Source organism: Talpa occidentalis, unplaced genomic scaffold, assembly GCF_014898055.3.
Source record: "Talpa occidentalis isolate TD23 unplaced genomic scaffold, MPIMG_talOcc4v2.1 talOcc4.9, whole genome shotgun sequence".
Taxonomy (NCBI): domain Eukaryota; kingdom Metazoa; phylum Chordata; class Mammalia; order Eulipotyphla; family Talpidae; genus Talpa; species Talpa occidentalis.
In genome coordinates this window covers 46,584,092-46,609,819 of record NW_023605305.1, presented here as the reverse complement: position 1 = coordinate 46,609,819, position 25,728 = coordinate 46,584,092, and the positions used below count along the sequence as shown (strand labels likewise).

Here is a 25,728-nt window from a genome sequence, read left to right as displayed (position 1 = left end):
ACTCGTGCTGCAGAGGCTGTGGATACCTTCACAGTGCTGTGCTTAACCCCTTGTGCCACCATGGAGGCCTCATGTGGAGATATTTATTTATTTAAAAAAATATTTATTTATTTATACAAGCACTGGGTATAGTCAGAAGCACGGGAGGGTGAAAGAATTCACCAGAGCCAGAGCGGAGAGCAGAACAGGCAGACTGGCGAAGTGCACTGCTGAGGGGAGCAGCGGCAGGAGAGGTCTGCGAGCCATGTGGGACACTCTCAGGCAGCCAGGGATCGAACCAGCACTGTAGAGGCTGCGGGCAGCTTCACAGCCCAGCGCTCAACTGCTGTGCCACCAGGGGAGGCCCTCATGTGGAGATGTAAGCAATATACCTAAAGAGGAAAGGAAGCACAATGGTCTATGGTAGTAGACTATCAGTGATTTGGTGGTGGTTGCACTACTGTGGTAATACCTGGTAGATGATCCAAATATTAAATCAATTTCAAATAAATTAATTAAGAAATATAATCAATTTTCAAAAAAATTTGCAGTTGGTTTCAAGCATTATATATATTATTTTTCAAATAAAAGTTATTCTCATGAACATAATTTATGAGGTCTCTCATTAAGTGGCCCCTGCAGCTACCACTAGTCTCTGCCTTTATCTTCACTCCACATTCCTCACTCAGCTCTTGTCTAGCTACATGGAATTACTTGCAGTTTCAGAAGTCCGTGGTTCCTGATACTTTCTAGTCTCTGGTTATACCCTCCTTCTGTGGTTTAATTAATTCAACAAGGAGGTCATTAGACTGAGCTGGTTCGAATGCCTAGCCTCCTTTATAGAAAACCAAATACTAAGCCTTTAAATTCTTCAATGTGAAGGTATCCAAACCTTTTAACAACCAACACAAAAACTCAAAACTAGATGTTCCCAACTAATGCAACTGCTTAAGCTATAGCCGATCAAGTAATGCCCTTGCTTTGCTTCTGCGTCTTTTCTATCAAGGACTTTCCCAGGGCATCTATAGATGAAACATTGCTGACTATTTCCAGTTTGGCTCTGTAATGTTTATCAATTTTGGCTCAAATTAACTCTCAAAAATTTTAATACACCCCAGTTTATCGTTTAACACTACCACTAACATTTTTTTCCTCTTTGTCTGGTTAATTCCTCTTCATTATTATAGATAAGCATAAAAGTAAATTCCATAGCAGCATTCTTTGTCCTCTCAAGACTGAGTTAATTGAATTAGCTTGGTCTTCCCAGAGCTCTTTGTCTTGAAATGGGTTTTGTCATTCTTCCTGTGGAATTGGAGCTCCCTGTCATTGAGTTTCCTCAATGTTTGCTACTTCATAGGCACCATCCTGCATAGGAACACAAGCATTGTAGATAGGAAATCATTGTTGATTGAATGATTGAATGGATAAATGAATAGTTTATGCTCTGTAGTGAAATATATGCTATACACATGAGCGTATACTTTCTGTTCTATGTTTATAACAAAAAATAATGTTGTGGGCCTCCCTGGTGGTGCAGGCGGTTGAGCACCTAACTGTGAAGCTGTCTGCAGCCTCTGCAGCGCGGGTTCGAATCCCACATTGCTCAGCAGACCTCTCCTGTCTCACCCGCTGCTCCCTTCAGCAGTGTATTTTGTCATTCTGCCTGTTCTGTTCTCTGCTCTGTCTCTGGTGAGTCCTCTCACCCTCTCACGCATCTGGCCTGTACCCCGGTTCTTGTGTAAATGAATAAATCTTTTAAAAAAGTAACGTCTTATTTTGATTTGGATCCTGTACCTTTATTTTGATGTGCTACACAAGTGTTTTGAAGCCTGGTCTATGCTGATCACTGATTAAAAACACACTTAATGAAATGTATTCAGAAAAACAGTAATATTTTTGAAAAGGTTTTCTCCTGCTCTTTTTACCCAATTAATGAAGCATTTGTATCCATGGGTACCCCTGCTGTTAAGTGGTTAACTTTCTCCTTTAGCTTTAATTAAATGTCTTCAGTTAAAGGAGACATTTTAAAATTTGTTTTTAATCACAAACAAGTGAAAAATATCCAGATTCTCAGGAGGTATTCTCCCAAGCTTTCCAACTGTATTTTAAATCAAACAGGTGGTGAAAGCTTCACCCCAACCTCTCACACTTATGGATTTCACCTCCTGGAACACTTGCTAGAATATTTGGTCATGATTCCCCTGAAACTACCTGACTGTAAAAATAAAATGAAACTGCAACTTGCATTGAATTTAGCAGAAAAGAATCTGTAGAAGAGGCATTTCTAATCAGAGACTGTAAATATTCTACAAAGAATTTAATAAACCATTTTTTGAGACTAAGTGGCCTTATATTGCTCATTTTCCATTCTTCATAAATATGGAGATTCCATATAGCTTTTTTCTAAGGCAAAAAAAAAAAAAAAAAAGCAAATGCTGTAGCATTGTTCTTTTGCTTGTAAACTCTGGAATTTTGTGATTTTTTTTGAGGATGTAAAACAATTCTTAATTAATGAATAGTATCATGACAAATATTAAAAGCAATAACATACTGTATTTACTCTGCATCTTAATAATAGTCAGGTAGAATGAAATGTCTGAAAATTGCATTTTAAGATTACCAACAGTTGTATGCATGTTATTGATATGATAAATTAGTTTCTGGTGTTTTTTAAAGAAATAGAGATTTAAAGTGAAACCATAGTCAACTTTTAATTATACATTTCCCTTGGATATACCCAATACATATTCAAATCATATGAAATTATACAAAAAAAAATTAGGATGAATTTGGCTAATCTTTAGATAAAAATAAATGAAAACTACCCAGATGTGGCTTCTAAATATTCCATGTGTTCCTTGTTCTAACACTGCCAATAATCTTTTAGGAATTTATAATAACACATTCCTAAAATGAAATACTTCAAGTTGCAAATGACTAATCTAAAATTCACTATTCTACACTCAGATGCATTTTTGGATCATTTGTAACTGATTTCTTCTGAGAAACTGTTATATATGTTGATAATCTGTGTACCTCAGATATCATTTTTGTAAAGTTCTCTTCCTTTCTTTGCTAATTGTTTTGAAATATTGGCTTGTGCTTGCTTTCTCCATTTACTTACTACTCTCTTCTCATTATTGAATCCAATTTTTGTTTTCTGTTATTCATCATCTTTAACCTTTCTGAATATTTGGCCCAATGGACCACCCATTTCCCTGAACTTCTCCTCTCTACATTAGTCTCTCATGATATTCTTATCCTGCTTCACTGGCAGGTCTTTCACATTCTCCTGAATCATCAGGATTCCCAAAGGTTTTAACTCTGCATATTTCCTCTCTTTCATGGTTTTATTTATTTGAACCATAATATTCCTTCTACTAATATCTCTTTCTTGTTTTTCACTCCTTAAGAGTTTTACAAATTAATTGCAAATACCCACATGAGACCAATGTGTTCTTACTATAACTCCCTTCTGTTTAGTGAACCAGAAGACTCTTACCCTTTTCACCAGTAAAATCAAAACATTTCTTACCAAGCATCAAGTTTAGAAGCTTCAGAATTGTTTCTTTCCATCCTCACATAAAAAGCCTTCAAAAATTGTGTCAACTTAATCTTTGATAGTTATCCCTCTTTTTCATATAACAATGGCATATTTCCATGAAACTGTTACAGGAGTCTTCTAAATATTCTATGTAGTTCATGTTTATCTACTTCTCAGCACACCTTCCATTCTGCTACCAAATATTGGGTTGGTCATCTCATTCTGCTACCAAATATTGGGTTGGTCATCTCATTCAACTGTCACTCCAACAACCTCCCCTAGTGCCATATGTTCCTTAAAATCCAAGACATCTTAGAAAGGACTAATGAGAGATGGCTCCAAATGTGTGCTTCCTATGTATATTCTTATTTTGTTAATGATATTAAACTTTCCAAATTCCCTGTGCTTGCCATTCTTATGTTCCTTGTATCCCCTCAACATGGAATTTAGTTACCCAGTCTCTTCTCTGCAATCATTTTCTAAAGAAAGAATTGACCTTTCCTTCTTCTGGAATCACATAGAATGCTGCTTAAACCTCTTTTTAGTGTGCATTTTATGTAAGTTACATTACACTCAAATATTTGCATAGCTGTTATAACAACTAAGTTATAAATGTATATTATTCATGTGTAAATCTCACAGAAACTAGTTGATGAATACATGACCAAAAAATCATATACAATTTTATGTTCAACATTACTCATTTTTTTTTGTTTTTGCTGTTTAACCACTTCTTTATTTATACCATTAAGTTCCACTACTCATTTTATGTTGTCAGGAAACTCCAATGTGACATTGACAATTATAAAACATACCTTGGAGTAGTTCAGTCTCATCTGACTATTTATAATGAAACCATTTACTTCAAAAAAAGAACTCTACAGAGGTGAGATTAAAGGAGCTCAAAATCATATGACTTCATAATCAATCGAATGAAAGGGTTCTGGATTCTGTTGATTGTGCCATTTGGATTAGACCACCATTTAGTCAAGCATATAATAGGAAATGTTAGCTGAGAGAAACAGAGCCTGGAAAGGGTTAGGTAGGTTTTGCAGACCACAAAAACATTTCCAAATGGAGAATAGCCCTGTAGTTTCAAAATAGCAGAAAAGTATTGATCATAAACAGATCTAAATACAGGTTTGCAAATAGTTGAAGCAATGATGCTTCGAGGATTGGAGGCTCTGTTCCTCACCATGCTGAGAGCTTGTGCTAATACTTACGATTCAAGAGGCTATCAAAGACTTTGATTTCTCTAAACACACTCCATTTTGTCTGTAACTCTTACAGATTGCTTCAAGTATCTATTACTGTGTAACAAGCTGATCATAGATTATTGAAGATCAACTAATCATTGAAAATTAGTAATAAAACACAACAATCTTTTGTTTTGTATCACTCATGATTGTTTTGATAAGAACCAAACATTTTTTTATTCTGTGCCATCTGGTGTCAGCTGGAATGACAGTCATCTGAGACTGGACTGGACTGGAGTAGACTTCAGGTCCTATTCTCCTGACTATAGTTGATTCTGACACTCTTTCGGGAGTTTAACTGAGTTTGTAAACAAAAGTGGCCTTCCACATGGCCTTGCACAGAATGTGGTCTTCTCACAGCATGGCAGTTGGTTTCCAAGGAAAATCATTCTTTAGAATTCCAAAACAGAATCTTAAGATTTAATCCTGTCTCAAAGTTTCAGAGTCATTTCTGCTTCATTCTTTTGAGCAAAGCAAACTGCAAGATTAGCCTGGGTATAAAGGAATGGAAATAGACGTCATCTCTCACTGAAAAAGTGACTAAAAAATTAGTCATCATTAACCCATTGAAAACACTAACAGATAACTGTATTATAGGTACAATTTAACAAAAAGAAGTGGGGGGAGAGATTTGGAACTACATTAAGCATCATATACTCATATTTTCAGTGTGGAATAAAATTATATGATATAAACAGTTTCAGGGGAAACCACATGACTGCTGAATCATTGAACAGATTGTCAACTAAAATCATCTTGCTTTTTTATATATATGTACATCTGTTGTTATAAGCACAAAGCACTTATTTTTTATTTTTGAACATATGTTGAATCAATAACTTGTGCTTCTTTCTGAAAAGCATTTGATATGAATTTTTGGCAAGGCTAATTAGCATTAAGCTAATTTTCATATAATTTATTTAATAATTGACATGGATTTCTGATCACTAACTGTAATATTTAATATACATCAAATGTATTAACTATAATTTTATGTTATATTTTCTTTATTTAATAGCTATAAATCTCAGAATTTTGAAACATAAGTAACTTTTCAAAGACACCTAAAAGGATAATGTAAAACAAAATGGAATTTACATCTTTAATTTTCTAGATATCATCTTTTATTATTATCTTATTATTACTTTTTAAATCTCATGTCTAAACCACTGATTTGCTTATCAACCAGTTTGGAAGTTAAAGAATAAGCCATTTTTAAAGCACTTGTAAAATATATTTCTATGGAAAGTAGAAAAATTCTTAAAAGATAATAAAGAACTTTATATTTCAACATATCATTTCTTTAAAGCACAAAATTTGATTTAGATTTGAATCTACTCAGTTTTGAATTATGAGTTAATGAGGAAACTGAAATTATGAGGATAGTTGTCAAACTATGAGAAGACATCTTTAAATTATTTCCCTGTGGAATAGGTCTAAGGAGACTTATCATGAAATTTCTTATCATGAAATTGTCTGACAAGGAAAAGCAGGTTTCTTCTCCTTTTCTTCCCATATGCTTTTATCACAAGCCATCCTAAATATTTCTTATATTTCTAGATTTGAATGAGCATTAGAGTTGTTGGTTAATATGATTTTTTCATTGTGAGGGATGTCAGTTTCTAAAGGTGAGTGCTTATTTATGTTTATTTCACTGTATGCAAATTTTGCCTCAATTAATTTTTTCCTCAAATTTTGTTAATTTTTCATTTACATAGTACATCATTTTGGGGGCATACCAAATGTGCTCATACTTCTCTCATACTCTATCAAAACTCCTCTGCAAATGTCCTAGTCCCTCCCCTCCCTTTCTATCTCCCCTCTCTTTCCTCAGATAACTAGTATATTTTCCATGGGATGTAAGACTTATTTTTTGCTGTACTTTTAGTTGTAGCTGTACTTTTATTTGCTGTATACTTTTAGTTGTAGCTATTGTCTAATTCATGCTAGTTTAAAAAGTGCTTGGAGATGCCAAAAAGTTAATTTGCTAAGTGCTAGAACATTAGCTTGCTAGAAAAACCAAAGCAACCAGTCAATTTTAACTTAATATTTAGTCTAATATGTGGAAAGAATCAAACTATTGATTTCACCAAAAAAGGATTTTTTTAAAAAACTGGTAAAAGTCCTTGTGATGTATAATTGTGATGACTAAATAAAACATTGCAAAAGATAGAGCCGCTTGACTTATTTTATGTGTTCTCCAATGTTGAACTTTTCAGCTACACATACAAACATATGCACAATTTAGTTTTTTTTTTTTAAGATTTATTTTATGTATGTATACATACAAGACCTGGGGTATAAGCCAGAGATGCAGGGGGTGAGAAGATTCACCAGAGACAGAGTGGGGAGCAGAACAGGCAGGGATATACTGAAATACACTGCCGAGGGGAGAAGCAGGAGAGACAGGAGAGGTCACTTTCAACATATGTGTCAGCTCCCTGGTCAGGGATTGAATTCTTGCTGCAGTGGCTGCCCTGCTGATCGCTTCATAGCACTGAGACTTAACCCCTTGTACCACCAGGGAGGCCCACACAATTTACTTTTCAATTTTTTGTCTTTTGCCCAATCGAGAGATAAATATCTTATCTATCTATCTATCTATCTATCTATCTATCTATCTATCTATCTATCTGTAATTATGTATGTATGTATGCAATTCACTTCAAGTGAATTTTTCATCTTGTAGAAAAATATCATTTAGTTTTAAATTTTCTTTAGGTATATATTTTTGACTAATATTGACAATGTTAGCACTACTCATTCTTAATCACTAGAAGTGCAGTACAAACTAAGATATGTGTTACTAAACCTTTGACTTAGTAATATCTTTATCATTTCATATACAAAATGACTGAAGAAAAAATAAATAATTTTTACTTGTTTCAATTGAATAAAACATCTTTGCATCTATTTCTACATCTACACACTTCAACAGCCCTGACAGTAAGATATTATAGAACATATGAGATAATTTCTTACTTGAATTTCCAAAAATGCCTGAATATATTTTTTATTATCTTTATAACTCTACCTAATATTGCATATTTGTAAAGGTTTAGGACTTCATATTGTGTATTTACTTAGGACTTAGAGACTGCTTTATGCACCAGATATAGCAACTACATAAATAAGTATGGCATTCTTACTTAGAGTCAAAATATTTCTTAAGGGCATCCCTTTAATCATTATGCAAGTACAAAGAATTCTTTCTCTTGAACCTAATTCTGAGTTGACCCATGGATTACTGTGAATTTTGTTAATTTGAATGTAATCAAACTGGGTTTATTCAAATGGGCAGTTGTTCTGGTGATGGGGGTCAGAGAGGAAGGGAAGGGAACCATACCTAGTTTAGGAATCTGTACACACACATAGCATCGTCTGCATACAAACACCATATGATTAGTGATCTGTTTTCTTTGGGTTAAAACTCTTATTTTGAACTGAGATTCTTGCCCCAGTGATGCTGGGGAATTTTCAGACACTGATACCATCAGAAACTAACCAGGTGCACGAAAACAGCATGTACCTGGGTCAAGATGACCAAGAAGACAACAACCTATTCTGGGGGCTAAACATGAATAAGAGCCTCCCTGGTGATGCAAGGGGTTAAGTCTCAGACTAGGAAGCTATCCACAGACACTGCAGCACGAGATTAATCCCAGCCAGGGAGCTATCCACATGGTGCAGCAGACCTTTCCTTTCTCTTCCGCTGCTCCTCTCAGCAGTGTGTTTCAGTAGATCTGCCTGGTCTGCTCCCCACTCTGTCTCTGATGAATCCTCTTACCTCCCCCCATAAATCTGGCCTACACCCTAGTTTTTGTATGAATAAATAAATCAATCTTAAAAAAAAAAACATGAAGAAGACTAGGGACACCAACTGTGATGAGCTGTTTGCTTATGATTAACTGTGTTTAACTCACTAGAAAAAGGCCAGCTGGAGATAAGGTAACATGGGGTAACATACCTGCTGTTCTCTCAGATCGCCAGCTTTCTGACAGTTATGTGAGCTTAGAGATTCAATTTGTCTTTGCTCATTGGCTTTGGCAGGGACAGGCAGCCTGACCAGGCATTTCTGGCAACACTGGGCAATCTAAGAATAGCTAGATTTAGCTTCAAATGTAAAGTTCACCAAGATAGTGTATGCAAGATAGTGGCCTGAGGGTTGGAGATGAGAATTCTTAATCATGCGCTGAAGAAAAGAAACCATGTTAGAGCTGACCTTTGAATGTTCTGTGGCAACACGTTACTGAGACGTGTAACATTGAGACGGAGTTCTGAGAGAGCACACCAAAATCTGAACTCCTAAATACAAACAAAGTAGAAGACTATACAGGATAAAAGTCCAAGTGAATTGACTGTTTTTTAGTGAGGTAAAATTCTCCCCTCTTTCTCTTAGGTTCTCTGACTAAGCCTAAGGATAAAATTGGCACAAAATAGATTAACAGAAGAAAAGCATACATACTTAATCAAATGTTTGTGTGGGAAACTTTAGAAGAGAATGAAGATCTGGAGAAGTTATCAGAAGAGAAAGTTTTTATACCTTGGAAACAAGGAAATAAATAAGAACAGGGTTTTGATCAAGAGGCAATAAACTATGGAGAAATGACTAGGAGGATAAGGGTTAATTTCACAAGGTATATTTGTACAGATTTCTCAGCCTCTGATTCTCTGCTTCTAGTGATAAGAGATTTCTTTCTTCCTCCTGGCATAAAGAACAAACCTTCCAGTTTTTATCTCCAGCTTTCAGGAAGAAAAAAGAAGGTCAAAGTGCCTGTCTTGCACCTTCTGTTCCTGGAGTACTTTCAAATCAAAATAATCAATACGCCAAAATAGTATGCTTTGGGATAATAAGTTATGCACTCCTTCACCATTTGGTTCCCATTTTCAGGGTTCTCAGATCAACTGAATGTCATAAGTAAGAAATGTCTAGCTTGTATTTAATATTTAAAATGACTTAACAAGAAATGATTGCATAGAATAAGAGCCAGCTAAAGCAGAAACTTGCACGAAGGTCCTATTAAAGACCCTTGAAAAGTGCATTCCCAACTTTGCATCCTCTTCTCTTAAGGGTTGAAATCTGCAGCCATTTTCACTTTACAGTCCTTTTGGTGCCATGGTCACTTGACCCAGAGAGGAAAGTGCCTGGGAGTTTTGGTTTCCTGCAGGCTATGTAGTAATCAAAGAGGGACTACTGGCACAGTTTAAAGGCCGAGCTGCCTTCCCTGGACAAGGAGCAAACTGCAATGTAATTACACTCTCTGCACTACAATTTCACCTTGCTTAATTTCTTGTACTTTTTTTATCCTTTTTCTCCACTCCTGTTCTGGTTTCCCTGAGAACCTTGATATATACATTCTACCCTCAATATTGCCTCCTAGGGAAGAGCCTTAACCACCTGCTATACGATCAGAACTATACCAGCAACTCAGAATTACAGTCACAATCTGAGAACAAACACTATCACGATGCTGATGATGCTCACCATGTAACCATGGCTTCTTTTATGTATGAGTATGTGCTTCTTAAAAAAATGTAGTCTGAGAATCACCTGCATCAGAATCATTTTGAATTATTAACATGCAAGGATTTAGGCCCTACAAACATCTATTGAATCAGTCACTGAGACTGGGACAAGTAAGTCTGCATCATTAAAGAAAAATCTCTAGGTGATGTTTATGCACAAGAAGTTTGAAAAATTCTGATCTAAGTCATGTATGAAAAGCAGGTTTATTTCCTAGCCCCCCAGATGGTCGGAGCTGCTATTTGTGGCATAGTCTAGGCTGGCTAGAACAGAGAAACCAGACAGATCTGATGTTATCTGAAAATGTACACACTGTCTGCCAGGAACAAGTCAATTTCTTAGAGATAATAAAATTATTTAAGATTCTTTTTAAGGATGACAAATCTAAGATCTAAGGAGGTTGAGTGATTTGTCCACTAGTATGAAAAGCTTATCATTAGACGGAATGAAGTTCCAACTGTCTTAATGCCTACACACCTATGCTCCCTTATCTATGTCATTTCCCTTGACTATTCATATTACTGCTCTTGAATTAAATCAAACTAATAATAATAAAAAACAACAACAATAACAACCACAGTGTTTGCAATCGAGGGTAAAGTTTTGCTTTTGCTTGTAAGCATTTGTATACATATACACACAAGAACATATCTACTTCATTGAGAAAACATGATTTGCTTTATGCATATTTCTTGACCCCTGCCTTTCATTATGACAGTCTAACATCAAAGTCTGATTCTGATGGCTAGAGAAGCCAGATACAGAGGACTTGCATATGGAATGGAAATATTTTATTTGTCTAGAACATATGAAATATCTAGTGGTTCACATTGATTAACCAATAGATTTGTAAACACTGTATGCAAACAAAATATCAGCTGTTTGACATCATCTAAACAAATCAAGCATTGGCTACCTAAATTGTTCACTGTTTGACTAGTTAATTTATTATTGGGTAGACAGAAGCCAAGTGATTATACAATTGCCTATGTGACCACATTCCAGTGATAAACACAGATGGTTGGGGATTATCTCTTAATTTTGAGTACCAAAGTTTGGATGTATCATTAATAAGCATAATCAAGTGGCATTCAGTATATTGTTAAAAATTTCCAAATTGTTTACATTATACTTTAAATCTAATAAATGGAAAACCAGAACAAAATAAAATTGGATTTCTTTCTTATTGGTTTTGGGAAGCATTCTCTACACTTACTAGGAAAAGCGAGTTGGCTTGTAGTTTTGATTTAGTTTTACAATCTAGGCATAATTTTATTTAGCTTATATCAAATAAGCTTTATGGATTACTCCATAATTAACTTCATAGTGAACATGAACAAGGTTTAATCATTATAGTTTAGATGATTTTTATTCAGTTAAGACCATATTATCTTTTCACATGAGAAATATGAATGTGTGTGTGTGTGTGTGTTACTCTGTGATACTTTTGTGGTTTTTCTATAGATACTGAGTTGCTTTTATTAAAATGGCCACATTTGAAATGAATAATTCATGAGTTTTTGTCTTGTGTACTTCTTAAAGTACTCAAATGGGTAAGGCATTGTTAGCGTGTTTATAGTATTTTTCTCTCTTATTAATGGCAACTTCAGCAAAACATGCTAACGGCACAACGTAGCTATGAGATTTTATATTTTTATACACATGATATGATCCAGAAGCTTTAGATCATGTCACGAAATGTCTTTCTGTCTCTGAAAAAGTAGAGCTTCATCTGATATAAATGTATTAAAGTGAGTAGTTATGCCAAGTCTGATCGTGAAGTAAGTAGCTAGATAAAGTGACCCTACCTATAAGGTAACTATTGCCAATCTTTACAAATCTTCTATGCTGCCCATTCACTGCAGTAGTTATTTTTCTATCTAATCTTATACTATCAGTCTAGGATAGGACTTTTATCTCTTTATACACTGCAAGCAGTTCTTTGTCTAACATCAGTTTTGCTTTAGTTCTAAGGATTTTGGCTCAACGATGACAAAGGAAATAAACAAAGAATAGTACTCATTAGTATATATGTTTCTTGCTCCTGCTTTCCTTTGTAGTTATTATTTGCCTTCATTTCAGATGCATATGCACTTTGTGAATGTTTACTTTTTTATTTATAAGCTATATATAAATTTAATCCTCTTTCAAAAAACCACAATAGGTTTTGTTTATTTGTTTTTACTTGATGGCCAATTTCATTGTTAACTCCAGTCTTTTAATATCTATTTTAGGGGATAAAATGACAGTTTGGTAAAGTGAAAAAATATAACATTGTTGAGAAATAATCTGAATGAGATTAAACCTCTATAGTTGAGGAGATAAGTGAAATAAATCAGGAAAAAGATAAATACTAGATGGTATCATTAAATGTGGGCTATAAAGTAACTAAACTCAGATTCAGATAAAGACAAGCTTAAAAACCCTTTAAAACAGACTACAAAACTGAAGCCCCAAGGCAGGGAGGGCACCAGGGAGGAGGGAAGGGAAAAACAAAGAGGGAAGGAAGGACTATGGACTATGGTGGAGGACTGTGGGTGATTTAGTACAATGCAGTGGTAATACCTGATAGAGGTTACTTCAATTAAAAAGAAATTAAGGGGACCACCCCTGGTGGCACAGGTGGTTGAGCACAGCGGTGTGACGCTGTCTGCAGCCTCTGCAGCACCAGTTCAATCTGGCTGGCCAGGAAGTGTCTCACATGGTGCGGCAGACCTCTCCTGTCTCGCCTGCTGCTCCCCTCAGCAGTGTATTTCGTCAGTCTGCCTGTTCTGTTCCCCACTCTGTCTCTGGTGAATCCTCTCACCCTCCTGTGCATCTGGCCTGTATCCTGGTTCTTGCATAATAAATAAATAAATAAATAAATAAAGCTTTAAAAAATATATTAAAAATAAAAAAAATAAAAATAAATTAAGGGAGGGCCTCCCCAGTGGCGCAGCGGTTGAGCGCTGGGTTGTGAAGCTGCCCACAGCCTCTGCAGTGCCACTTCGATCCCTGGCTGCTCCCCGGCCACCGGAGGAGGGTCCCACATGGCGTGCAGACCTCTCCTGCCGCCCGCTGCTCCCCTCAGCAGTGTACTTCGGTCCTTCTGCCTGCTCTGCTCCCCGCTCTGGCTCTGGTGAATTCTCTCACCCTCCCGCGCTTCTGACTGTACCCAGTGCTTGTATAAATAAATAAACAAACAAACAAACAAACAAACAAACAAATAAATAAATAAATCTTTAAAAAAAAAATAAATTAAGGGTCTCCCTGGTGGCACAAGTGCTAAGATGCAAGCTATGTAGCACTCTGCAGCCACTGCAGCACAAGTTCGATTCCCAGCCAGCGAGGGAGCAACCCACATGGTGCAGCAGACCTCTCCTGACTCACCCACAGCTCCCCTCAGCAGTGTACTTCGGTCAATCTGCCTGTTCTGCTCACCACTCTGTCTCTGGTGAATTCCCTCATCCCCACACCTCTGGCCTGTACCCCAACTCTTCTATGCATAAATAAATAAATCTTTAAAAATAATAAAAAATAAATTTAAAAAACTTTAAAAAATTACAACTTAAGGGCAACAAATTCAGCTAAACTTAAGGTAATTTTGGATATATGATTAATAGGTAAGAGAAAAGCATACAAGCATACATTGCATAAAAATGAACAATAATGTACAATATATAAAAATTAAAAAATATAAAACTAGGTAAGAGAGAAATAGTATTTAATACTGAATAGGATATTTAATATGAGGATATATAAGATTGATCAATATTTATATTGAAGAACTGTTAAAATGAAGGTAATATATAGTAATTTAAACTTGAATATAGCCTGTTGTAAGCATATGAAAAAATGTTCAACGTCCCTTATAATCAGGGAAATGCAAATCAAAACCACACTAAGATCCCACCTTACAACAGTAAGAATGGCAGATATCAAAAAAACAAGAACAGCAAATGTTGGCAAGGATGTGGTGAAAAAGGAACTCTCCTACATTGCTGGTGGGAGTGCAAACTGGTCCAACCACATGGAAAGCTGTGTGGAGATTCCTCAGTCTACTAAAAATGGAGCTACCATATGACCCAGCAATTCCACTCCAAGGGATCTACCCAAAGGACACAAAAATATTGATTCAAATGAACACCTGTACCCCTATGTTTATTGCAGCACTATTTACAATAGGCAAAAACCTGGAAACAACCCAAATGCCCAAAAATAGATGACTGGATCAGGAAAATGTGTTATATAATACAATGGAATATTATTCAGCAATCAAGAAAGATAAACTCATGCCTTTTGCAACAATGTGGTTGGAACTAGAAGGAATTATGCTCAGTGAAATAAGCCAAAAAGAAAAAGAAAAATATCAGAGAGTTTCACTTATAACAGGTCTATAGGGGAACCAAATAAGACATCAGTGTAAAAAATAACAGTACAAAACACACCAAAGCAAAAACAGACAATGATAAAGCAGAGGCATACTGCAAGGGAAGAGGAGGGAGAGGGATCAGAGAGAGGGAGGGAGGAGCACAGGGGACTGAGGTGATGGTGCAAGAGTGCATTGGGGAAGGAAACTCTTTGGGATATACCTGAAGGGGTGGGGGAAGCAAATATTATTTAAAAATGAACAATGATGTAAAAAATTAAAAATAACAAAAACTCTTTGTGAAAAATGAAAAAAAAATATAGCCTGTTATGTAACCATAATTATCTATAGATTTTAGCCAGGTGTGTATTGCTTTGAAACTTTTCAAGATGTCTCTGAAATGTTTGTTTACTTCCCGTTTTGTTATTTGCATGGCTCTGTAAACCCACTCTTACTGTTTTAATAATTTTCTGAATAAAAATTATAGATCTTTCTTAAAAAAATAAAACTCTATCAGGGCCTTCCTGATAGAGGTGGTGCAGGCGGTTGAGTGCAGCGCTGTGAAGCTGTCCGCAGCCTCTGCAGCACCAGTTTGATCCTGGACGGCCAGGGAGCAACCCACATGGCGCAGCAGACCTCTCCTGTCTCACCTGCTGCTCCCCTCAGCAGTGCACCTCTGTCAATCTGCCTGTTCTGCTCCCCACTCTGTCTCTGGTGAATCCTCTCACCCTCCTGCACATCTAGCCTGTACCCCAGCCCTTATATAAATACATAAATCTTAAAAAAATAAAATAAAACTCTATCATTAACATGAGTGGACTATGGAATACCGCATGACCAGCATTCCTCAGTTTCTTCACCTATGAAGGTATTAATAATATGCCACGTGGCAGGTTGAACAATGACCCTCCTTTATTCATTATTAGAATGTGTATATTCTAATTCCTGGAACCTATGAACTTTTTGTGTAGCTTTAGCAGGCAGAAAGAACTTTGTAGATGTATTTAAGTCTTCACATGTGAATTAGGGAGATGATGCTGGATTATCTCAGAGGGCAAATGCCATCACATGGGTTCCTATACCTGAAAAGGAAGGTCAGAGATCTTATAACGGAAAGATAGCAGAGATTCAAAGCATGCGAGAGACTAGGCACACCATTACAGACTATGTGGACAAAGGAATGGAACTCTGTGTCCAGGAAAGATGTGTCAGACAGTACTTAGACCCTGGAAACTGTTCTCATCTGACAGCCACCATGAAAATGGAGACCTCAGTCATAGAACCAAAGGAACTGAATTCTCCTAACAAATGAATGAACAAATGTCTCCAGAAAGGAACACAGTCAGCTGATAACTTGAAGAACTGAAATATAAATATTTGTATTGTCTTAAGGGATAAAATGTGTGTCAATTTGTAACAGCAACAATATAAACAAATGCAATATGGTTGGAGGAAACATTAACTGTATGTGAAAACATTTTTCAAACTTCCAAGTATGGTTTCAATTCAATAAACATTTGTTAAGAAGTACTGGGCGTGCTGACATATGCTGGGGATACAAAGAAAAGCAAGATACTATCCCTGGTCTCAAAGAACAAACATTTTAGCAGAAGAGACAAGCATAGAAACAAATAAAACAAGGTCACTGTATGTCAAATGTACTCTGTTAGAGGTGTAGTGTAAGGAACAGTGAGGGCATTAAGAAGGAAGCTTGTTTTCTATAGTTACGTATTTTTCATTTTTAGTTTTCATTGAAATGAATCTTCAGGTATTTCAACAAAGAATGAAACTGCTCTCTACTTTTTTCTCTCTAAAATTGTATAGTAATGTATTTTTGCAGGAAATATATTTTTATCAAATTGAAGTATAATTGGCATGCGGCATTATATTGCTTTCAGGTGTACAACATAAAGACTTGACATTTGTATACATTAAGAAATTATCACAATAAGTCTATTTACCATCTGTTAGCATTTTGTGAAATGGCTCTATGGACTCTAGATAATGGCCCATGTTTAATTGATTGAAAAATGATCCTGCTACTTTTTATTTCCACACTTTAAATCGTTTTTTTTTTAAAGATTTATTTTTGTTTATTTATTTATACAAGCACTGGGTACAGTCAGAAGTGTGGGAGGGTGAGAGAATTCACCAGAGCCAGAGTGGGGAGCAGAGCAGGCAGAAGGACCGAAGTACACTGCTGAGGGGAGCAGCGGGCGGCAGGAGAGGTCTGCGCGCCATGTGGGACCCTCCTCTAGTGGCTGGGTTGCAGCTGGGTATCAAACTGGCGCAGCAGAGGCTGCGAGCAGCTTCACAACCCAGCGCTCAACCGCTGTGCCACCGGGGAGGCCCTAAATAGTTTTTTTACTCTTGTGCTTAAGTGAGCAAAAGAAGCCTATCCCATGTAGTTGAGTCTTTAAGGATAGGATTTACCATGATTTCTTGAAAGTTTTTTTATTATTTTTAATAGAAAATAGACGTGTTCTTCACGCAAAATCACATGTGAACATTTTGTTCATGTGATGGTTAATTTTATGTATCAATGCATCTAAGCTATTCTGTCCAAATGTTTGGTCAAACACCATTCTTGATAGTGTGGTGGATGTATTCTTTAGATGTGATTAACATTTACAACAGTAGACTGTGAGTGAATTAGATTTACCTCTATAATGTGAGTGGATCTCATCTGATCAGTTGAAAACCTTAAGAGAAAAAGACTAAAGGTCTGCTGTGGAAGAAAGAATTCTGCCTCCAGACTGTCTTTGGACTCAAGACTGAAACCTCAACACTTCTCTGTGTCTCCACATTGCCAGCTTGTTCTGCAAATTTTGGACTTGACAGCTCCCACATTATGTGAATCAAGTCATTTTATACACACACACACACACACACACATCTGGTTGGTATTGATTCTCTGAAGAACCCTGACTATTTATATATAGTTTTTCTACTTGACAATAAACTGTTTTATAAGGTATAGCCTCCCTTCTACCTTCATAAAATGACACAGTCTTCTAGAATCTATACATCTATGTACATATATAAAACTGTATAAATAAAATATGATAAACACTTTTCTCATCAGTAATAAACATGAGTGAAAATGAAAACTATTAGCTGCAATAGATTATTTTATTTAGAAGAATTTAGAAGAATGCATATTATTCTTGTGTCCTACAATGAAATATATAAGGTAAATTTTTTTTTTTAAATATGGGTGAGGAACAAGAACCTTTTAAAAGATACATATGATTGTATGAAATATCTTTAATTTTTAGCTCAGTATATCGCATAGCTATGCTTGTTTTTCATGAAATATATATTAGCATTTTGTGAAATAAGAGCATTTCACAAGGCAGTCTTATGAATTCTAGTTGAGAAGGGGAGCAATAGTGACTGAGTACAAGTCTGCTATTGATTTTTTTAAAAAACATGGATTACTGTTCAGTCATATTGGATGTTATCCATGAGAGTACATTCTTTGGGAATAAATTGTAGAAATTTACTAAGACTTAGGTCTTTATATTCATTGATTTTCTTGCTTTTCCTTTTAAATTTTTTTTAATCTAATTTTATATCACATTTTTAGCCATGAGTCCTAAGTAGCAAAGCCATGGGCAATAGAAGAAAATTTGGATGTATGTTTATGAATAGAGCGGAACCTTTTGAGAAAGGTGTATATCCTTCTATTTGGAATTATTTAGTATTTGAATGATTTTTATACTTTTATGAGAGTATTATTAAAGGCAAAGAGAGTCTTATTAAAGCACTTTGTTAATTATTAAAATGGACACTAAAGGGGGGCGGAGCAACATGGCGGCGAGGAGACGCTGCGAGTAAGATCTCCCATTAAAAAAAGTTAATAGGGAGGAAAAGCGGCAGGTCCCAGTGAGAACTGGGACACGGAAGATAAACGGGTGACGCCAGCGAACTGCCCGAAGAAGAAAGTGGCCATAAAAGAGGACTAGAAGGGAGGGAAGCGCAGAACCCTGCTCCCCTCCCCCGCCCACAGAGGCGGCACTCTCTGACCGGCAGAGAGGAGGAAACAACACACCAAAACAACCAACAAGAACAAACGACGCAGCAAGCGGGACCGTGAGTGGAAAGGAACTATTGCAGCCACCACACCCCGTGAACGGGAGATGAGGCGAACCCTGCAGGATCCGCCGCGGCGGTGAGCGAACGGCTCCGGGCGCCATTAGAGAAGAACAAAGACCCCGGGAGACGCGCACACAGCCCGGGCTGCCGGTAAGCCTGCGCGGGAAACGCGGCGCGCCTGGCGCGCTTGAAAAGCAAGTGCAGACCTGGATCGCGGCTGCCCAGGTCCCCGCGCCTGCGACCTAGGCTTGCGGGGAGACGACCTAGGCTTGCGGGGAGACGCACGGAGGTCCTCACTGAGGTGAAGGTCCCTCCCTGAGTAAGCAGGAACCAGGCGCCCAGGCACGGGAGCGGTGCAAAAGGCGCCATTCCCGCGCCACTGAACTGGGCTACAGCCCGCGTCCTGGACCTGAGGGCTTTGAACTGAGACCCGGGGCACGAAAATTCGGGGCGTGGTTTCTCCACGACGGTGGGGCACAAGGCAGACACAGCACCCCAAAGCTGTTGAGGTGTACCCTACCATTCCCGCTCTGTTCTCTGTCCCACGGGGTGGGGGGAGGCGAAAAACAGCCCCCCAAGGACAATAGGAGAGATCTCTGGCGCCACCTAGCGACCAGGAAAAAAAAAGTCACTAACACCCTATAAAACAGGACATTTCTTAAGTCTGCTTGAAAAGGGCAGAAGGTTTCTGGAGGACCCAGTGGCCAGCCGGGAAGTTATTCCACGCCAGGCCCCTTCCGACCAGCAGTCTGAGCCCACAGAGGGAGCAGGCACCCACGTCCGGGGCAGACCGGGTGCGCAGAAGAGTGTGCCTGAAACCGGAGGCAGGGACTGCATCCCGCTTCGCCATTTGAGAACAGGGACATTTCTTCAGTAAAAACTGCCTAAAACCAGCAGAAAGCTCCCCAGAAGACAGAGATGGCTCCTGGAAGAGCCAGAGGGGAGCGGAGAAGTTCACCCAAGATGTCAGTCAGTCCGAGCAACACAGTGTCCCAACGCATACGACAAATTAGAAAACAGACAGTAGGGAGTAGAAGAACCACACGCAACCTAAAAACTCCTCAGGAAAGAAGCACACCACAAAAAGAAAACCGCTCCCCAGATTGCAACGACAGCGACTTGGAAGAACTTCTGAGCCTTCCAGAAAGAGAATTTAAAATTGCCATGATTAAAAAAGTGATAGATCAGAAGAAGGAAATTGAGTCCCTAAAGAGGGAAGTAAGAGAAATGCAGGAGATCAAAGAATTAATGGAGGAACTAAAGAACTCTGGGAAAAGCAATGAAAGCAGAATAGATGAAATGGAAGAACGAATAAGTAATCTTGAAGACACAGAAATAAAAAGAACCAAAACAGAAAAGGAAAGAGAAGTACGAAGGAAAAAGAATGAAGAAAGACTTCGGGAACTATCTGACTCCATGAGGAAAGGAAATATAAGAGTTATAGGAATCCAGAAGGAGAGGAGAGAGATGTAGGAACAGAGAAAATATTCATGGATATAATTGAAGAGAACTTCCCAAATGAGAAGAAGGAGCTGAAAATTGATATACAAGAAGCAAGAAGAACACCAAACTTCCACGACGAAAGGAAAAACACAGCAAGACACATAATAGTAAAGCTCCCAAGAATCCAGGACAAGGAAAAAATAATGAAGCTGACAAGAGGGAAGAAACAGATAACATTCAAAGGAAAACCAATCAGGCTGACATCAGACTTCTCTGAAGAAACACTACGGGCAAGGAGAGAGTGGAGGGACATAGTCAACAGACTCCAAGAAAACAGATGCCAACCAAGAATACTCTATCCCGCAAAGCTCTCTTTCCTCCATGAAGAAAGAATATGGACCTTCCCAGACAAAGAGAAACTCCGGAATTTCATTGCGACTAAACCCCCACTCCAAAAAATACTACAAGGAATCCTAAAGCCAGAACCTCAGAGGGACGAATAACAACGAAAGAAGACCAAAAAAAAAAAAAGTTATTAAAGGAATAAATAAATAAAATCAAAGGAAAGACAAACATAATGGCAAATACAGATGCTAACATATCAATATTAACTCTAAATGTAAATGGACTAAACTCTTCAATAAAAAGACACAGAGTTGCAGCCTGGATTAAGAAACAAAACCAAACCTTTTGCTGTCTCCAGGAAACACATTTAGCTACAAAAGATAAAAATAGGCTCAAAGTCAAAGGATGGAAAACAATCCTACAAGCAAATGGGCCAAAAAGAGCAAGGAACAGCTATACTTATATCAGATAAAACAGACTTCAAACTCAAAAAAATAAAAAGAGACCCCAATGGTCACTACATTATGATTAAGGGGACAATACTTCAAGAAGAAATAACACTCATTAACATATACTCACCAAACGAAAGAGCACCAAAATATATCAGACAACTGTTGTCCTCTCTGAAAACAGACATCAGAGAAAACACATATGTAGTGGGAGACTTCAACACACCACTATCAACAATGGATAGATCAACAAGACAAAAAATAAGTAAAGAAACTAAAGCTCTAAATAAGGACCTAGAGCATTTGGGCTTAACAGACATCTATAGAACACTAAACCCAAAAAAAACGGAGTACACATTTTTCTCAAGCGCACACGGATCATTCTCCAGGATCGATCACATACTGGGGCACAAGACAAACATCAACAGATACACCAAGATTGAAATCATACCAACCATCTTTTCTGACCACGAAGGCATCAAACTAGAAATAAATCATAAAAAGAAGGCAAGGAACTATCCTACCTCATGGAGATTAAAAGCCACACTACTGGAAGAACTGGACTAAACGAGAGATCAAAGAAGAAATTAAAAAATTCTTTGAATTGAATGACAAGGAGGACACCAATATCCTAAATGTATGGGATGCAGCAAAAGCAGTAATAAGAGGAAAATATATAGCAATAGAAGCTCACATCAAAAAACAAGAAAGAACTCAAAGAAACAACCTAATCTCGAAGCTCAAAGATCTAGAAAAAGAACAACAAAAAAACCCCAGAACCAGTAGAAGAAAAGAAATAATAAAAACCAAAGCAGAAATAAATGAAATTGAAACTAAAAAAACAATCCAAAAGATCAATGAAACCAAGAGCTGGTTCTTTGAAAAAATATAAAATAGACAAACCCCTAGCCAGGCTCACAAAGGAAAAAGGGGAGAAAGCACAAATACACAGAATCATAAATGAAAGAGGAGAAATCACAACGGACACAGCAGAAATCAAAAGAATAATCAGTAACTACTATGAACAGTTATATGGAAACAAGTTCAACAATCTAGAGGAGATGGACAAATTCCTACAACTCTACAATCACCCAAAGCTAGATAAAGAAGAAATAGAACACCTAAACAGACCAATTACAAGCAGCGAAATTGAAATGGTAATTAAAAACCTCCCCAAAAACAAAACCCAGGACCTGATGGATTTACAAATGAATTCTACCAAACATTCAGAGACGAATTAGTGCCTATCCTTCACAAACTCTTCCAAAAAATTGAGAAGGAAGGGACAATACCAAACACGTTCTATGAAGCCAATATTACACTAATACCAAACCGAATAAGGACAACACAAAAAAGAAAACTATAGGCCAATCTCCCTAATGAACACTGATGCAAAAATCCTCAATAAAATTTTAGCTATCAGAATCCAACAATGTATCCATAAGATAATTCACCACGACCAAGTTGGATTCATTCCAGGGGCACAAGGATGGTTTAACATCCGAAAATCAATCAACGTTATCCAACACATCAACAAAAAGAAATATAAAAACCATATGATAATATCAATAGATGCTGAGAAAGCTTTCGACAAAGTGCAACACCCATTCATGATAAAAGCCCTTGAAATTCTTGGGATACAAGGAACATACCTCAACATCATAAAGGCCATCTATGACAAGCCAACAGCCAGTATCATTCTCAATGGTGAAAAGCTGAAAGCAATTCCATTAAGATCTGGAACAAGACAAGGATGTCCACTCTCACCACTGCTTTTCAATATAATACTGGAAGTCCTAGCCAGAGCAATAAGACAAGAGAAAGACATCCAAGGAATCCAAATAGAAAAGAAGAAGTCAACTATCACTATTTGCAGATGATATGATAATATACATAGAGAACCCCAAAATCTCCACAGAAAAACTAATTCAACTCATCAATCAATTCAGTAAAGTGGCAGGATACAAAATCAACACGCAAAAGTCAGTAGCCTTCCTATACACAAACAATAAATCTGAAGAAGAAGAAATCAAAAAAACCACTTTTATTATCGAAACAAAAAAATCAAATATTTGGGAATAAATCTAACAAAAGAGGTAAAGGACCTATACAAAGAAAACTATAAAACACTGTTAAAAGAAATAGAAGAAGACACAAAGAAATGGAAAGACATCCCCTGCTCATGGATTGGAAGAATAAACATTATTAAAATGGCCATCCTACCAAAAGCAATATACAGATTCAATGCTATTCCAATCAAAATCTCAATGGCATTCTTCAAAGAAATAGAACAATTATTGATGAAATTCATATGGAATCACCAAAAACCCCGAATAGCCAAAGCTCTACTGAAAAAAAAAGAAGGGAATGGAGGCATCACACTCCCAGACTTCAAACTATACTACAAAGCCGTAATCATCAAAACTGCATGGTATTGGAACAAGAACAGACACACAGACCAATGGAATCGAATAGAAAATCCAGAAATAAACCCACAGATTTATGGTCAACTAATCTTTGACAAAGGAGCAAAGACTATGCATTGGAGCAAAGAAAGTTTGTTCAATAAATGGTGCTGGGAAAACTGGGTCGCTACATGCAAAAGAATGAAGCTTGACCACTACCTCACACCATACACAAAAATCAACTCAAAATGGATTAAAGAATTAGACATAAGACCTGAAACCATAAAATATATAGAAGGAAATATAGGGAAACACTACGTGATTTGCACATCAAAGACATCTTTACAGACACATCACCCAAGCAGTGATAGTGAAGGCAAAGATAAACACTGGACTACATCAAATTAAAGAGCTTCTGCACAGCAAAAGGACAATAACAAAAAGAGAAACCCCACCAACTGGGAGAACATTTTTGCACTCAACACTAATGAAAAGGACTGATCACAAAAATCTGCAAAGAGCTGATGAGACTCAACAACAACAAAGAAAATAATCCAGTCAAAAATGGGCAGAAGAGCTAAAAAGAAACTTCTCTGAAGAGGAAATGCGAAATGGCCAACAGGCATATGAAATGTTCAACATCACTTGTCATCAGGGAATGCAAATCAAAACTACCATGAGATACCATCTTACACCAGTGAGAATGGCACATATTAAAAAAACTAGCAACAACAAATGTTGGCGAGGGTGTGGAGAAAAAGGAACTCTTCTGCACTGTTGGTGGGAGTGCAAACTGGTCCAACCACTGTGGAAAGCTGTGTGGAGATTTCTGGACCTACTAAACATAGAGCTCTCCATATGATCCAGCAATTCCACTCCTAGGTATTTACCCAAAGACACAGAAACATCAATTCCAAAGAACACCTGCACCCCTATGTTTATAGCAGCACTGTTTACAATAGCTAAGCTTTGGAAACAACCCAAATGCCCAAAAATAGATGACTGGATCAAGAAGATGTGGTACATATATACCATGAATATTACTCAGCATTCAAAAAAGATAAACACATGCAATTTGCAGCAACATGGATGGCGCTGGAAGGGATCATGCTCAGCGAAATAAGCCAAAAAGAAAAAGAAAAATACCGGATGGTCTCACTCATAGCAGGAATCTAGAAAACTTAAATAAGGGACCAGGAAAATGAATAACTATAAGAAAGTGAAAATCGAGATCAACAAAAAACTATGAACCAGAGACACTTTTAGGGGGCAGGGGCGGGAGGGGAGGATTGGGGTCAGAATGGGGGGCTGCAATTGTATGGGGAATATAACAATAAATTTATTATCTAATAAAAAAATAAATAAATAAATAAAAAAAAAAAAAATAAAATGGACACTAAATATTCAACAATATTAATGAGGGAGTGAAGTAAAAATAGAGGCCAACTTGCTTAAAAAAAAAATCAAAAGACCCTAAAAGTAAAGACATGACACAAAGTGAGGGAAGATTGTATATTTAACCTTTTCCCATTAATCCTTCATTTTCACTTCTCAGCACAATCAACAATATACTACACCTACTTGCTGCCAATAGAGCTATTTTTTATTTTATCTCCTGTTTCTCCTCACTTGTTTTTGTGGGTCTTTTTTCATAAAACTTCAGATTTTAATTGAAGCCATATCATTATGGAAACTTCACCCTAAGTCTAAATAAGGTTATGTCCAATTGATGTGTACTCTTTAACATTCTTAATACTTCCATGGTTTAAAATTACTGTCTATTAGTATGAATTCCATTACCAGGTGTTTCCCACAATCATACAAACCCTCAAGACTGTGAAAATCCATGACAGTTTTTACACTCTGTTGTAAATCCAGTGATTAGTAGAGAGACAGACTCATAGGAGGGTTTCCATAAATATTTGGGGAATGAAAGAAAGAAAAGCATAATGTATGATAATTATATGCTTGCATGTACACCTTAGATTTTAGGATTCTGGATGCATGCTCTGTCTTTTTTTCTTCATAATGAGAGAATTTAGCACGGGGACATGCATAAAATTTCTGAAGGGAGACTTACAAAAAAGGAAAATGAATGAATAAACATGAAAACTTTCATCCATTTATTTCATTTGTGTTTAACATTGGCAGACTAGATCTGCAGAAATTATTTTTCCTTTGTTTTACATGAACAACAGCTAATTGCAATTTACAAATAAATATGAACTTTATAAGAGGAAGCAGTCTGTTATTTCCTGAATTAATCAAGAGTATACCACTCACTATCTAAAGGTAGCTGAGTGAAATACTTAATATAATAAATGAAAGTTAAAAAAA

At 36.9% G+C, this 25,728-nt stretch overlaps 1 long non-coding RNA gene across 1 annotated transcript; it reads right to left on the bottom strand.

The window, feature by feature from the left end:
- Window positions 1-264: 264 nt before the first annotated feature.
- Window positions 265-4,415, bottom strand: LOC129145179 (uncharacterized). Its single transcript, XR_008550370.1, has 3 exons — window positions 4,339-4,415; window positions 1,123-1,344; window positions 265-371 (listed from the first exon to the last, which is right to left on the bottom strand). It is a non-coding gene; the product is annotated as an uncharacterized LOC129145179 (long non-coding RNA).
- Window positions 4,416-25,728: the final 21,313 nt, after the last annotated feature.